The sequence below is a fragment of the Pogoniulus pusillus genome, chromosome 23, assembly GCF_015220805.1.
Source record: "Pogoniulus pusillus isolate bPogPus1 chromosome 23, bPogPus1.pri, whole genome shotgun sequence".
NCBI classification, from domain to species: Eukaryota; Metazoa; Chordata; class Aves; order Piciformes; family Lybiidae; genus Pogoniulus; species Pogoniulus pusillus.
The window spans coordinates 13203287-13218210 of NC_087286.1; the positions used below are offsets into that span (position 1 = coordinate 13203287).

A 14924-nucleotide genomic window follows, 5' to 3' on the forward strand; every position below is an offset into this window, starting at 1 on the left:
AGATTTGAATGTGATACATCAACAAGCATTACCAAAGAAAGTCTGATATGATCATGCAGAAGGCGACCCAAAAGTACCTTTCTCTACAACTTCCTTCAAGCTAGGTCATAACGATAAAGATGCATTTGGCTTAGCCTGTTAAAACAGTAGGAGCAGAGCTTAATATCTTGCTCTAAGATTGCTGTTACGAGCAACATATCTTGTTGCCTGCCTTAGTTACTTTGTGGTTTTACTTCTTTTTGGCATAAACTGAGCATTTCTAGACCACAACTATTCCAACAGACAAAAATTAATTGCAATATTCATCACCGTGTATGTCTAAATGATAGGGATGCTGGAGTGTTTTCCAGTGAAAACACATCTGATTTTAATGAAGTTCAAAAGAAGAAATGTTTATTTATGGATTAAAGTACAGAAAGATCTGCAGCACACACTTTCTGAAATACTGACAGCTTTTGCTTTTTTAGTTCTTGTTGTTTGAAGAGAGGGTGGAAGGGAAGGAAAGGCTTCACAACTCGTACGTGGTCGTGGTGAGCAGATCAATGTTCTCAGCAGAGAGGCAGAGAGCGTCTGGGTCTTTTGACACCAGTTGTGAGTAGATGATATACAACTGAAACCTGAAGACAAAGTTGCCACTAAGAGGCTGCCTCTGGTGAAAGGGTGGAGGTGTACTGATAGTCCTCTGCAGCTGCAGGGGGATGTCTCAACACGCCTTGAGAAAGGCTGAGTATTTCTCTGTTTGAGGCTCAGCCTTGCTACTGTTCTAATTCAGTTGCATCGTTTCAACACTGCTAAAGTGTGGAATCCTAATTAGAAGAATATCATGGAGAAATGTATTTCCTAGGTAGTAGCAGGTTCTTAAAAGAGCATAATCACATATCTAAAATTAGATACTCTACTGAAGACCTAAATAAAAACAACTTTATGAGAAGATGTGAAAGCCTCAGAATAACATCTAAATAGAACACACTCTGAGAAAGATTACACAGAGCAAAATCCAGTTTTTGGATGAAATTCCCAGACTGCTCTTCCCCACTTAGCCACTTGTAACCCCTGCCTATTGAATGAGAGCTGTTCTGGTGGTCTTCAGAATGATCCATTAACTAAAGCTGTGCAAAAATATTACTAGGAGAAATACTGATCTCCCTGAAAGACAGATTCAGTGTGCTTGGAGACAGATGTTGGGAAAGAAAATGCCACTAGCACTAGAAAACTGGAGTGTGCGTGGCCTCGGAGCACTGTCAAGGTCTGCACAAGTTCCAGCAAGTTAGCTAATGCCAGAAATCTTGACTTATTTGTTTAAATAATCTTGACTTATTTATTTAAGTAAATCAGTAAATCTTGGAGTCTTATGTTCAGGCTAGCTCCCTGGGTAATTCATTTCTGGGAGGGACATAATGGGGAAAAAGCAAATCTGACTGGCAGGCAACCCTCCCTGCTCTGAGAACCACTGCCAACACTGACCTGCTGTCAGACCATCCAAAGACAAGAGAAGATACAACCTGTTGTCATTATTACAGTCCAAATCCTCTGTGGATTCAACCAGAGGAAAACAGTAAGTCCAAAGCTAGACCCTAACTTACACTACCTGGACAGAGGAAGGAGAAAAAAAACCAAAACCCACAAAGATAATTTTTGCTAAGCCAGCTAACAGCTGCTTCAATGCTCGGCCTCAGGCCATGCAGCCTCAGTTGCACCATCTGCCCTGGAAAGATTGGAGAGAGGAAGGAGCAGTCAAAAGTGCAGCAAGTTGAGGATCTGGTATAACCGTGGCTGTTCTGTGCTGAGTTCACCTGAAAGCTCACCTCTCCAGATCCTGTTTCTTGTTCTTGGGCATCTACCTTGTTAAATCGTTATTTCTGATGTGCCCTCCTCTATTCAGCTCTCTTAATGACTTCTCCTCCCTCATTGGTTTCAAATGCCTTTCCAGTGCATAACCTTCTCCCTGAATTCACAAGGGACAGCATCCCTTCTGGCAGAGGCATTAGGAATAAGACAAGATGAGACATTTTAGGAATAAGACAAGATGAGACATTTTAAGAGCAGCACCAATATCTTGGTGACATCAATTATAAGAGACAGAGGTAAAATGCTTTTTCCTATATTCAGCAGCAAAATTCCCACTGACTTCAACACTGCAGGATATGTCTCTCTGCACTGAAACAGATCACCTGTATGTGGATGCAGACAGGCAGAAGTGGCCTCCAGCAAAGCAATTTTTTATCTTTTGGTTCTGAGAAATAGCAGTAAAAAAGTCTCTCCCTTCAATCCGTATCTTAGTGAAGTCACCCATAGAGAGATGTAATGTTCTGGATCACACTCATTTGTTATCCTGCCCTTGACATCTTACTATGCTTCTCATCTTGTTTACACATTTCCTTTTTATACTTTACATGCAAAAAGCATCTGTCATCGTAGAAGGCCACAATTCAAAGACATTTGTGCTTTCTGAGAGTAGACTGAGAGCTAAGGAATAAAGCCAAGGTCTTCTACAGGGAAGAAGCAAAAAGGTAGTACGAATCATCTGCAGACATGGGTGAGAAAACCTCCATTTTAGTTAACAAATCAGGCTGCAGACTGGAGATACTTACATTGTAAAGCTGAAATTCAGTTGGAGAACATGAATGTCTTGCTGGCAGTGCAAAGACTCACACCCTCTTGCAACTCTGGTGCACAGGATAGAAAGAATAAGAAAGAGCAACTCATGAGCTGCACAGCCTCAACTGCACAGCAGAGGAGCAGCAGCTGCCCCGTGGTTACATGCCTGTACGCCCCGAGTCCCTTCCTGACAAGCACAAAGGCAGCAGTTCCCATAGGGCATCTCTACATCAGGCCAGAAGATGCTCCTGGCAGTGCAGACACAGTTCTAGAAACCCTCATGGTCCTGCAGCTGTACATGGGCCCACATGACAGACTCAGGGATGGATCCTATATACTGAGACGTGAATGGCTACAGTGACTGACATATTTTTCTGCTGTCTTCCTGACATCAATGTCAAATCTCACATTGCCTTTGGCAGAGGCAGAGCAGGAACCTTGCACGGCATCAGATGAGTTGCTGAATATGAAATGCACATTACCTGGAAACTGTCCTCAACACTCGTTTTTAAGGGAGACTTTGGAAAATTCTGCCACTCTTTTCATTTTCACAGATGGATTAAAAAAGACACTTGCAAATAATTAAGAAAGCTGCCCAAGTTTGGTTTGTTTGGGGTTTTTTGCACATGCATACAAATTATTTTCAGCTTAGGCTTTTCAATACCTGAATCCTGATTACTTACACAGGCCTTACTGCTCTGCAGGAGAGCACTACTTCTCTGCTCCTCACATCCCCAAGATAAGGGCAGGATCTGTTTGTAGTTGTTGAAGATGACTGTGTTGTCTCAGAGCACAGAGAAGAATTTAACCATCAGAAAAGTGCAGATTACACAGCCAACTGCAAGCAGTTCACTACTTGGGATTCTGAGGGAGGTTATTCCTACAGCACAGTTGTGTGGAATGTTTTCTGAAACATTCACAGTTACATTTGAGTCCATCCTTGAGGCCTGGATGTACAGCAGATGGATTACAAAATCTGCCTTGCAACTCTTTTATTATCATCATTAACTGCTGCCAACGCCAATTACTTTGCTACCTCCAGTATAACCCCATTATCACTTCAGGGAAGGCAAAGTGATGCTCAGCCAACTAGGAAAGAGTAGTGGTATTCAAAAACTAAAGCAGAGGAAGTCACATTTCCTAGGCCAGATGAGAATGTAAGGAGAGGTGAAGAAGAAGTAATGAGTAAAACGTCTTCTTCACTCACTGCAGTGGATCCCCATGCACACTCCTCCTCCATATCCAGGTCCAGTTTTCAGCCTGAAGCCACCACTATCTCCTTTCTGCTGGTTGAGAGCCACATGCAGCTGCTTGCAACCTCTGTCAACAAATACAAAACACACCACAAAGCTCAGACAGGTAGTTGTAGGAAAAAGAAAAAAGAGGGAAGGAAAATGAACCACAAAAAAAATCTCAAGGGACAGAACAGGTAAGAAGAGTAGTCACAGGACACAGACACAGCTGCCAGTTCTCACCCAGTGCAGCATCTGTCAACTGAGGGCTCTTTGTCAAACCTGATAGACTGTTGCAGTCCATCAGTGCCCTACTACCACCACATCAGCAACACCTGGCACTGAGGGAACCAGGCAGGTAATAGCTGTTCCTAAAAGAGACTAGGACATATCAGGAGTACAGAAAGGAAAGGTTACTTGTAATGACTCTGTCCTAAGCATAAAGAGAGTGGCTTACAAAGCTGTCCCTTTCCACAAACACATTCAGAGGGAGAAGGTTACCTGTTTGGTACATTTTGCCAGCTGTGTGACCTATTTATATTCCTCTCTGTTTTTTCACAAGTGAACATGTGCAAAAGGCAAACTTCTGCCTATCTGAACAAGGCAATAAGAGAGAGCTGTTCTGTGACACCGCAGGATACTCCTCAGCAATACCAGCAGTACAACATTCAGAGGCAGTAAGGACACCACTGCTGACCAGCACACTTGCTTTCCTCTCCTGTGATCATATCAGAACACTGTAGACTCTATCTATGCTAAGATGTTCTAGTGGGAGGTGTCTCTGCCTAGGGTGTGGGGTTGGAACTAGATGATCTTTGAGGTGTTTTCCAACCTAAACCATTCTATGATTCTATGTCTTTCCATGCATGGAAAAAACAATGCCAAGGAACCTTTTAAGATAGCAGTCTCAGTTACCACTGAAGTCATGATCTCAATGAAGATTAGCTCTCACAAGTCACCAAAGAGCTCTGGGAACAATTCAAAAGAGGATGTTGGGAAGCAAATTACTGCACTGACAATAAATTGAGTTCCTATATTCAAATCTGTAATTGTGTTGAAATTTGTGGCTGGTTTCTTCTGTAAAAGCCAAGAAAAATGAAGGGACTCTAGGCAGAAACGTAATCATAGAATCAACCAGGTTGGAAGAGACCTCCAAGATCATCGAGTCCAACCTATCACCCAGCCCTAGCCAGTCAACTAGACCATGGCACTGAGTGCCTCATCCAGTCTTTTCTTGAAGACCCCCAGGGACGGTGCCTCCACCACCTCCCTGGGCAGCCCATTCCAATGGGAAATCACTCTCTCTGTGAAAAACTTCTTCCTAACATCCAGCCTATACCTACCCTGGCACAACTTGAGACTGTGTCCCCTTGTTCTATTGCTGGTTACCTGGGAGAAGAGGCCAACCCCCACCTGGCTACAATGTCCCTTCAGGTAGTTGTAGACAGTAATAAGATCACCCCTGAGCCTCCTCTTCTCCAGGCTAAACAGGCCCAGTTCCCTCAACCTCTCCTCATAGGATTTGTGTTCCAGGCCCCTCACCAGCTTCATTGCCCTTCTCTGGACATGTTGATAGGTTGGACTCGATGATCTTGGAGGTCTCTTCCAACCTGGTTGATTCTATGATTCTATGATTCTAAATTGTAATAATGGTTGTTTTACAGACTGCATCTGAAAGTCACATTTCTCTCACACCCTTGCAATTGAGATTCACAGTCCCAAATCCTTCCATGCAATTAATGACCAAATAATGCACTTGCAGCTAGTACAAACAGTGCAACACAGCCCATACAAGTTTCAGAACAACACAGTTGTACATTTATCATCATGGACCCAGTGCTTTCGACTCATCTAGTCATCTTAAATATACAGCACCAGTCAGGTTCCTGCACTTAAAAAACAACGTTACCCAGGACACAGATCCAGATCATTCAGGTTACAACTGGCACTGACATTTGTGATCCAAGTTTCCAGGTTCTTGCAGGGGGAAATCAATGGGGTCAGACAGGCACAGCAAGAATTTGCACAGAATACTACCGTACAATGTGTTGCCTTTCCTCCTCTTAGGTGACCTTTCACACCTACCTGCCTATTCCTTTTGGATCTGCTGCTTTTTAAAACCAACAGACTTCTGCTCGAGGGACAAACTATTCTTTTCCCTAACAAGAGTAATTTGCAGCAATCACTTCTCATCTTTTTTAAGAGCTGTCCATTCGAAGCTGAGTTCCAGAGACACACATTCATTGCATGACAAAAATGCCTTCTTTAGTAAACTCTGACATGTTGCAAATGCACTGAATGCTTGACGTTTTTATGGCGATGGTAACTTTGTGACATTTGATGTGCTTGGTTTGGAAATAAAAATATAAATAAAAACATAGCGCAATTAAGTTCTCTGAAAGCAAAACAGAAAGAAACAAATCAATCACTGAGAAGGCATGAAGAATGAGAACTGCTTCCACTAGCCTGGGAAACAAATGCCTGCTAGTTGATGGCAAACGACACGTTGGAACTAGATATTTCAGGAGACTTGCCTGTCAGTTTAACTCTGCAAATAGAGAGCACCAATAGAGTGGTTTTCAGTTTTTAGCACAAGCACTGGCTTGACTTTCACCTGTTCCCTCTACCTTTGAAGCATATTAACATTTGTCATAAAATAGACTCCTTCCATCACTGAAAATGTTTTTAAACATCTGGTTCCTCTTAGACAACTTCAAACTATGGGCAGGACAGTTCGGTAATGGGAACTTGCCTTAACTTCATCTCCATTTAAAACATGTTCCCTGCTTCAGTTATACCCCAAATGAAAGTTGGAGAGGACTAAGATTAATAAATACCAGTGGAAACAATTTTATAATTCCTCTTCCCCATCTACAGACCAGAAGATGAACAGGAAGAAACAGAGAACTGAATGAAGCCCTACTGGACCAGCACAGTGCTTGACAGCAGCAAAGCTAAATGGCTTGGTGCTGTGGAGTCAGCACTAATGTTCTCAGCATTTGACTTTTTCTTCTGATACTTGCACTCTGGGATTAATAATGTAGAGCCACTTGACCTACAGAAGGAGCTCCTTAGATAATTGGCATGGTGACAGATGCAGCATTTCCTCTAACAGAAGTGACAATTAGTGGGCATTCCTTCTGCCACCACCAAGCATGACACTGACATTTTCTGAGTTACTTTCCTGCGCTATAAAAGTAAAGCCAAAGCTTCCCAGATCAAATATCCTTCTCTTGGGATGTTTTAACTTGGGACAGCTCAGTGCCCCATACATTTTTGGGCTTTTTAACCTTGGGGTTAGGTCCTAACAAACTCTTTCTGCTTTTGCTGGTTGTAAAGCCTTGGAGAAAGTCAACCCATTGGCCAGTGGTGAACAGAAGGGAAGGAAAGCCTGTAAGGAAAGAGCGAGTTTCTTCCTACTGAACTAAGTTCTTTTATGCCTACAAGTTTCTGAGCCAAACTATAAACACACTGCTTACCTGCAGCTATACATTTAGACAGAAATGTCCCCAAAATTTTAAGCTTTTTAAGATGGAAATTAGCTTTTCAGTACAGACCAGTAGCTCAGGCACACATTCTGGAAGGACCAAAATGAACCAGACCAAACAAAGTACAGCCTTTTTCATCCACCTGGCATCAGCTAGTTCCAAACTGTGAATATTTCATGTGGGGTTCATCTCACCTTATTTGAATCACCTAAATCATAGATGTCTATATCTCAGCTAGCTAATTTAGTCTTTTTTTGAAGTTAAAGAATAAGCACTTCAAGATGATTCATCTGACCTATTTTAGTTGATCTACATTACAATGAAATTGATCACATCTTAAATTTATTAAGTCTCAGCCTCTGTCTGACTTGGTAAATGGAATACAACTACTGGGTCACTTATATTGAATGTACATGCAATTTTCTGATGACAATGGAAACAAAAAAGCCTTGAGTTTACTAGAGTCAGTGTGCCTACATTCTTCTCCTAGCGCTCCACATATACCCTACATAGAAAGTATGAGTCCTCCACTTTGTTTTCCATCAGCAAATAGAGCCCTTGGGCTTCTCAGTCTGATTTGTAATGCAAAGGAGGCCTTTCACTTTATTATTTTCCTCAACCTTTGGGAATCTAAATCAGAAAGGAAACATGTCTGAGGCATTCAGTGCTGAATATTTGGATGTCCTAGATTCTAGCAGATATGGGAAAATGCCAAATTCTGACGCTTGGTTTGGATTCACTTTCCTAGCCAAGCTCTAGAAATAAAATGTGATCTAATGCAGTAGAATATCAGTCTTTAGGTCTAATGTGAGCTGATGTGGGGTTTTTAAACCAAAAGCAGAACTAAGTAGGGGAAGCATTTAAACATACCAACAAAACAATTTCCCATATATATGTATATATAAAGATAATTATTTTTATAGTCCAATGACATTATAAACAGTAACTAATGAAGTCATAGAGATATAGAATCAGTCAGGGTTGGAAGGGACTACAAGGATCATCTAGTTCCAAACCCCCTGTCATGGGCAGGGACATCTCACACTGGATCAGGCTGCCCACAGTCTCAGCCAGCCTGGTCTTAAACACCTCCAGAGATGGAGCCTCAACCACCTCCCTGGGCAACCCATTCCAGGCTCTCACCACTCTCATGCTCAACAACTTCCTCCTCACCTCCAGTCTGAACCTACCTAGCTCCAGCTTTGCTCCATCCCCCCTAGTCCTGTCACTACCTGGTAGTCTAAAAAGTCCCTCCCCAGCTTTCTTGTAGGCCCCCTTCAGATACTGGAAGGCCATAATAAGGTCACTTCAGAGCCTCCTCTTCTCCACACTCAGCCCCAACTCCTTCAGTCTGTCCTCATAGCAGAGGTGCTCCAGCCCTCTCATCATCCTCATGGCCCTTCTCTGGACACTCTCCAGCATCTCCATATCCCTCTTGTAATAGGGGTTCCAGAACTGGATGCAGTTCTCCAGGTGGAGTCTCACCAGAGCAGAGTAGAGAGGGAGAATCACCTCCCTCGAGGTCATAATTATTACAGTAAAACAATGAAGATTTAAAATAAGTCCAGTACTTTCCAAACTGTCCTAACATTTTGACTACCTCTACTTTTGCACACATCTACCAGGTATGAAAAGCCAGTTCCTTCATTGCAGAGTGTAGAATTCACTACCACATAAGCTAAGGGCTGCTGGGGCTACCCAGCATCTCTGATTATTACATCCAGAATGCCACACATTTTTCCACACTAGGAAACTCCTCCTGACATTATTTACCAAAGTAGAACCCTGTTGTACTTCACAACCTCTCCCACTACTAATAGTGCAGTCCTTAAACCAAACTGCTCCATTTCACCAAAGGCAGAAGGAATTCTGACACCAACTGTGACGAGAGGAAAATGAGCCTGGTGCAGAAACAAATGGAGGGGACGTATAGGAAGTTATTTTTTGCACTGCATATAAGGAATCAGCCTTACCTTTGAGTCACTCTGTACCACCACATGGCTGCTCAATTGCATGGAGATGGTGATTAGTGGTTCTGCAAACGTTTTGTTTGGGATTTGCATTTTCTCATCAAAGGATACTTCTCTACCTTCATAAGCCACCAGCCTCGTTCAGATGAGATGGCTCAGCACAGAGATGCCTCAACTGTATCAGGAAGAGAAGAAAAAGTACTAAAGCACTGAAAAGTCCTTCCCCAGCTTTTTTGCAGGCCCCCTTCAGATAATGAAATTCTTCCTCAACATTCTCTACTGAGACAGCAACTCATGGAAATAGACACTATTTTTTTTTCCTCCAAATTACTCCATTTTAAGTAACACACAGAAAAATGCTCCTATTTAATCCTTTGCCTGAAAATTCCAGATATTCTGGTGAATAAGCTGATTAACCAGAACTGCAGTGAAGGTGAATAGCATGGACCTGTCCAGAGATGATTCCTGACAAAATCCTACCCAGGTAGAAATCTAATAAACCTATAGCAACAAAAACCTGGTTTTTTTTTAAATACTTTGACAAGTTGCTTGCAATTTTTTTTCTGACTTACTGAAGGAAAATGAATCAAGAAGAAAAATTCCAATAAAACTGTGGGTAAAGCAGAGGTTTGTTTATATTTGTATGGATTAGCATTCACACATTTCCTGTTACTAGACTTCCTATTAGTGATGTTTAACTTTAACCACATATCCTGGGTTAAGGAATAACTCCTAAAGTCAATTTCCTGATTAGGCTAAGAAAGGTCAGAGGTTAATTTTGCAGCCACACAGTTAAGCTACCAACAGCTCCTGCATAGTCTTGTTTAACATATAAAGTTACTGCAAATATTAGCTAAAGGAGGTGGCATGCTCTGGTGATCGTGGAGAAGTGTTGGGAAAAAATTATCCCAGAGGCTTATTGACTCCAAACCAAATTTACTCTCTCCACATGCACACACAAAATACACATCTGTGAAGACATCTCTCAACTAGGGTGAGGCCAACCTGACAACTACAAACCTACACATCCTTTTATACACGGCTGAGTGACCACTGCTAGAGCCTGACTTACACCTGAGAAACTTCTCACTGTACTTCCTACTACAGACTTTCCTCTACAAGTCTTCAAGAAGAAATAAGGCGGGATGGCAATGGTGGAATCCACAAACTTAAGTGTCTTGTTTCCTTTAAACAAGAAGCACAGGGATTTCTGCTTCCTTAGAAAATATGTTGATGGGTGATGCATTCACAATAGCACTGCAGCAGCCACTCCTGTTGTACCAAATCAGCAGGAATTAACGGCTCAGCATTTCCTCCACTTAAATACTGAAGTGAACAATCCCCTGCTCAAAACAAAAAAGCATCTGCAAAAGTTTCCGGGGCTTCTATCTGGAGGGATACTTGTTTTCAAGAATGAAATCTTTTCTTTTCATGGCAACATGAGTGACTACAGCATATTGGTGTGTCTCCAAAACATGTAGAGTTAAAGCTGATCATCTGAACTTGTTCACACTGCACAGCATTCTCCCTCTCTGGGTAATACTCATTTACAGATTGCTTTACTCCAATTCAGTTTTAGTGACCCAGCGAGCACAGAAGATGACAGACAAACTAATGCAGTCCCATAGACTAATATTACATATTTTTTTACATCTGTGAGACAGATGGTGGGGGGATTTCTGTTTGGTTATCTCATATTATCTATTGCAGACTAAAATAGAGGGGTCACAAGTAATTAAGAAACTTGGGTTGCAAGGCATCATTTTAAAAGAGAAACTTGGTTAAACTTTTACCCAAGACTTACTGTTGCTAATAAAACCACAGCTCCTTTGGGATGCATTCTCTGTTCCTATCTCTCTCATGTTATCACTTGTACTTACATCAGAGTGGCAGCATTTGATACTTGTTTTGCACAGTGAAGGCCTCTAGATAAGAAGCACGATACCAGAGACAATCAGTCTTCAGGCAGGATTTCCTGGCTGCATGTGAACAATAACATTTATATCTATAAATGCAAGTGAATATTTAGAGAGAATATCTGCTTATTACACTGAGAACTGGTTAAAACCTAGTCACAGGGAAGTGGCTTCAGTTTGCACATTCAGGCTGTTTGCAAGGAAGACATAATTTTTGTGAATTATTCATAGTCATTTAGCATTCACTGCTTATAAACAAAGCAAATATAAGTGGGTGCACATGAGCTGTTCTTTATTCACTTGTGGGCTTAGCATTTGGAATTTGCTTTTCCAGCCATCTGACTGGTTCTACCGGTCAGACAGTACCACTTCTGTTCTCTGAGGGCTGAAGCTTTGTAAACAGGCAGAGTACTTGAAAAATATGTTCCATCATCCAAGAAAAACAGTGAAGATTACCTAAGAAGCAACAGCTCTGAAGAGAAAGAAAAAAACCTTCTTTTGCTTATGAATGGTGGGACATTCCATCATATGGGTTGTAAGGTAGATCATCTTTCTCTCCTGCAGAAAGCAGGACACTTTCAACACTGATGGAAACATCAATACCTTTGCTTTAAATAACAGCAAAGCAACTAAAGCATTTAATCAGATCCTAGGAGACTTGGGTAACATTTCTCCTGAGAAAAAAAAGGTGTTCACCTCCTGTTTTCAAAGACAATGGCCTAACCACTGAGTTTAAGCTTGGTCAAAGTGCTCTTGCACTGCATTAAACAGAGACCAATATATGAACATCTACAGAATGCACCTAGAACATGAGTCTGATTTTAGTTTCCCATTTAGAGATGAAGGGAGAAATCTGGCCCGTGGCTAGATACCACTAGTCAATATTTCCTAGAATATATATTAACTATATTCCCCATTAATCACTCTCTACTTCTTTCAAGATAATGCCACAGTAACTCCAAGAAAGTCACAACACACTTCCAGTAGCACAGCTGATAGCAAAACTTGGCTCAATATCCTCAAACATAAATCGATATTTTATCTGTTTAGTGCCTGCTGTCTCTTTTATTGAAACCAAAACAGTGAAACAAAAGTCATCCTGAAGAGACCAAAAGAAACTTAAATATGTGGGGTTTTTTCCTAGGCATATGAGTATTTTATTATCTATAGTTTCCATAGTGCTTATTTACTTTGTTCAACATTTTGAGTAGTCAGAATAGGAATTAGAGAAACAACAGAAGTAACAGAACCACTAAGAGAGTTGTTGTATCTTTCTTTGGGACCCAGACATCACACACCCACTATCAACACATTGCAAATCACATACAGCTTGCTCATTTGGCCCAAACTTAAACCAAGACTGCAACAATCCCAGAAAGTACTGAACACATAATCTGAACTTTATTCTGGTTTTATTACAGTGTAGAAAGTCCTCAATAAAAATAAGCATAGAAAGAGAATCCAAATCAGAAAACAGTGTTTCTTCACTACAATCATTTTATCAAGTCAGCAAGTTCCTTACCAATATCTACAATGAGAGATTTTCAAGTCACTTACTTGTAAAAACAGCTTCAGGGAAGGTTAAAGCTACCAAGGACTTCTCCATTCACAATTCTTCCTTCACCAAAATGAAACCCCTCTTTGCAGCTAGCATTTTGGTGCTGGTTTTAAATTTGCTTCTTTATTTCAGGTAATGACAGAGTAGGAAATAGCAAAGCCTGCCTCTGTTCCAAATTCTGTGTTATCTTCCAGCAAAAAGAAAACAGAAATATTTATATTACTTAATTGCCTCCAAGGCTCTACCTAAACTCTTCCTTCAGTCACACTCCTTGCTTCCAGTGAACCTCAACAACCAGGCAGACTGAAAGCTTTCTTTGTTACCCTGGTCTGTGGCACCTGAATGATGCCAAACAAACCTAAGTTAACTCAGAGCTTCTAGGGAAAGGATTTCTTTCTCTGACTCCCCCTGACTGACACCAAATAAAGGAAAAAAGAAAAAGTCTTTTTTTTTCCCTTTTCAGTATTAAACAACAGCATAAACAAGAAAAATATCTCCTCGCTGATGTGACAATTTACATACACTCAGTTTCATCTGGGTTTTTTTTCCCTCATAATTATTATTATGTTACCTCTTATGGTCTAAAGTGGTTTTATGTGGAATCCTTGTAATGCAGCATCTCATAACCATAATATAGGCTAAAATGTGTTACCTAAATTGCTGTGGTTTCCAAACCTACAAAAAATGTATTTCCTCAAGCAATCCAACTTTTCCTTTTACTACAAAGTAAACCCATTAGGAAGACCGTGTATTTGAGCAATTAATTACACACTTAATAATATTTTATAGTTTTCTAAAGACTTTAAAGTACTTTCCAAGCATTATGATTCAGATCCAGCCACCATTCCTCACATAGACTAGGAAAATAAAGGGAACTATTCCAAAAGCAAATTATCTTTAGGTTCTGGGAAAAAATGAGTTCTGCTTCAACTTTTTTTTTCTCTCCTCAGTGAAACAATTTTGACTGTACGTATTTTACATAACAGGAAGTAGAAACACAGACATTAAGCAACTTCACTTACCAAAAATGTAGAAAGCCATGGTTTGTTTCTTAACAAATGCTTTGACTCATAGAAATGAAGATCTGCATAGGTGCAAAAGGTGGTCAGGCACATGAGCATTATGGAAAGCCTCAGAGCTGGATCATGCCCCACATTTTCTTTCTGTAAATCCTCCTCTCACCATGTTACAGCACCATAAGAACACAAGAAGGAATAACTATTGCTGAGTTTCACATTTATTATATAACTAATGCCACAATCACATCAAGGTGAGACATAAAAATGTCTAGTCATAATAACCAAAAATATTAAACATTTCAAGTGTATCACTGATCTGAGCAAGACTTTGGCAGCTAATCAAACCACATCATTTGCAAAGGCAGCCTGTGTCAAACAAATTCATCCAAATTTAGGGTTCAAATTACAAACAAGACAAGGACAAATACTGGTTCTGATATACTTAAGATTTTTTCAAACACTAGGCAAACATTGGTGATTTAGAGGCATTGATTCAGAGAGTGTTAGCTGTCCAGTGAACCTTTAATAAAGGCAGGTACAAATTTCAAAGCTCATCACGCGTTTCTCAACTCTGCATAGCAATCCTCAGTTTGGATGTTGGAACTGTGTCAAATCAAATTTTTACTAGGTTTGAAAAAAAACTGCATATATTCATGGTTTCCACAGACCAGTCAAGAGCTTGAAATATTGGTCTTGACTATCCAGTCAAGACCAATTCTTTCCACAGGAAAGTAATTCTCAGAGGAAATTATTTGTCACGCTACTTCCAATCTGAAGATCTAAACACAGTCTTTCCTCTAGCCTTTGGCACAACCCATAATAATTGGACCATAGGAGAGAGCAACAAAGAAGTGGATCCACAAGATGCATGCCAAACATCACTACCAGCTCAGACATTTGCTTTCTCACCTTTTCCCCCCATCAGGAATAATCAGTAGCTGAAGTATTAAATGACAAGTCACACCCGTTGGCTGATGGAGGAGGGAGGCAGGATGACACATTCTGCTGATCACTTGGAGCTATTGGTTGTTATAGGCTATTAACTTGCAATACGCAGCCCTGTCTGAATTTCAGATGAGCAGATGGCCAGATGGATTAGCCTGCAAAATTAATATTCCAACCAATGTGCAGCAGGACTTTGCT

The 14924-nt window shown here is 40.8% G+C and overlaps 1 long non-coding RNA gene across 2 annotated transcripts; it reads right to left on the reverse strand.

The window, feature by feature from the left end:
- Positions 1–3808: 3808 nt before the first annotated feature.
- Positions 3809–14917, reverse strand: LOC135185659 (uncharacterized). Of its 2 annotated transcripts, none has more exons than XR_010306563.1 (5): positions 13785–14917; positions 12762–12949; positions 11093–11213; positions 9292–9463; positions 3809–3918 (listed from the first exon to the last, which is right to left on the reverse strand). It is a non-coding gene; the product is annotated as an uncharacterized LOC135185659 (long non-coding RNA). The 2 variants fall into 2 exon arrangements; XR_010306562.1 differs by having other exon boundaries at positions 11093–11762.
- Positions 14918–14924: the final 7 nt, after the last annotated feature.